The sequence below is a fragment of the Orycteropus afer genome, unplaced genomic scaffold (assembly GCF_000298275.1).
Source record: "Orycteropus afer afer isolate SDZICR_OR568_19922 unplaced genomic scaffold, OryAfe1.0 scaffold00622, whole genome shotgun sequence".
NCBI lineage: Eukaryota > Metazoa > Chordata > Mammalia > Tubulidentata > Orycteropodidae > Orycteropus > Orycteropus afer.
Window position 1 is genome coordinate 1,064,248 of NW_006922209.1, and position 2,071 is coordinate 1,066,318.

Below are 2,071 nucleotides of genomic sequence, written 5' to 3' on the forward strand. Positions count from 1 at the left end.
ACCCAACTCATAGTGATCCCTCCTTGGGCTTCCCAACGGAAGTAGATTGCCCCATCTTCCTTCCGAGGAGTGGCTGGTGGGTTTGAACCACCAGCCTTCTGGTTAGCAGTCAAGTGCCTTAGGCACTATGCTACTAGTAACAAGGAAGAAGTGCTCTGAGCAAACACCAGCCATCTCCAGACCGTAAGGATGGATGATGGCCTTTGTGAATAATGGGCCTTTGCCCATTCAGGTTTTCAGCCCCAAGAGGAAAGAGGGAATCACAATGGTAAGAACTTGGGGTCCAAGCAAGACGCTCAGAGAAGGAGGAAGGGTGCCCGCCTGACTGATCATTCCTGCCTGCCTGGCTTGCTCTTGCCCATCCGTCAAGGCACAGTTTTTATGGCTACCCGCCCCCGTCAGGTGCTACTCCGGGCCCATCTAGTCCTCTGCGCCACCAAACTACTTGTCCATTCCTCTGTGAAAGCATTCATTAAACGGCTTTCCAATGTCCGCTGCCTGCATGGTGTTTGCCTAAAGTGTGGTGGGTGCACGGCCCACGGGAAGGGAAGAGGAGGGACCGGGCAGAATGCAAGGTGCTTCCAGGGAAGATGGAGGTTAAGCTGAGTTCCCAGCGGTGCTAGGAGGCGGAAGACAGGGAAGGAGTGAAAAGGAGCCGGGGGTCCCTGAGGGTGCAAACAGTGAAGCTATTGGCGGCTGCGGGAGAGGCTGCAGGCTGCCGGCCATCCAGACGTTTCTCAAAAGGAAGGTCTGGCCATCTACTTTCAGAAAATCAGCCATTGAAAACCCTGTGGAGCCCTGTTCTACTCAGACACACATGGTGTCGCTGTGAGTCAGAATCCAGTCAACCGCAGTTGTTTGCTGTTTTTATATTCCACTTAGAGGGAACGCTGCAAAAAAGCCCAGAGCACTGAACGGACGTGGCAATTTCTGTAAATCTAAACCAGTGCAGTCTAAGAGACGCGGGAGGCGGCGGCGTGAGCGCGCGCGAGCGCGCGTGCGCGGAGGCCCGCTGGCGGGGACGCGGCGGGAGGCGCGACCTGGGGCGGGGCTCCTGGGAGTGTCGGCCGCGGAGCGTCCTGCGACAGCTGGCCCAAGTCCAGTCAGCTTTTTACCGTTTACCGGGTTCGCGCTTCCCTTGGCGATGGACGTCTGGGAAGAGGACAAGGAACTGCGTCCCGAAGGAAGGGACCGACGGATCCCTTTAACCACTGGACTGTGGCCTCTGACTCTGTGTTCTGGGTTCAGGGCACACAAAGGCGTCAGGGTTGGTAGCAGTCAACAGACAACTTCTCCCTCCGCCAAGTTTTGCAGAACTGAGGGGTTACGTTTACCAAGGAAGGGGTGACCTTCTAAATCAAAAGGGGCGCGTTTTATTTCTTTTTAAAGAAATACGTATTTAGCTGCCAGCGAGCAGTTTAATCACTCCCCGCGGGATTTGTGCATTGGAATTGGATAGAGTCACACAGAGAGGCGGGGCTTGAAAACGCGCTCACATTGTTGTGCCTATGGGCGGCCGCGCATATCAGGTTACAGTCTTCAGTCAGCGACAAGACATTACGCCCGTGAGCCCGGATAGCTCAGTCGGTAGAGCATCAGACTTTTAATCTGAGGGTCCAGGGTTCAAGTCCCTGTTCGGGCGGACGCGTCGCTTTTGTTCCTACAATTCAGAAAAACAATAAATCAAAATCCCTACCCTCTGGGTGCTGCGTTTGTTGGCCTTTTGCATTTAGAGAACGCAATAAAATCCTGGAGTCCTAGCTGCTGCCCTGTCGAGAGCCGGACGTCCGCGAGGGCCGTCACACGCGAGCCTGTGTGCAGAGGCGTCCAGGGGAATTCCAGTGCGTCGCTATGAGCGCCCAAACAGGCACAGGCGTTCTGCAGCCACTGGACAGAACTGCCGGCTCCCAGTCACTGCTGTAATAAAGTGTGGCTAACGACGCCATCGAGAAGAACCGCGGACTCCTTCGGACGTCTCCTGCTTTAACTCTCTTTCAGCAGACCCTGCCCACCCGCTGTCCCCTCGCGCTGGCTGCCTGCAGAATGTGACACGGATCCTCCCTCCACCTTC

The 2,071-nt window shown here is 55.8% G+C and overlaps 1 non-coding gene across 1 annotated transcript; it reads left to right on the forward strand.

Annotated features, from left to right (window-relative positions):
* Positions 1–1,569: 1,569 nt before the first annotated feature.
* On the forward strand, positions 1,570–1,642 carry TRNAK-UUU. Its single transcript has one exon. It is a non-coding gene; the product is annotated as a tRNA-Lys (tRNA).
* Positions 1,643–2,071: the final 429 nt, after the last annotated feature.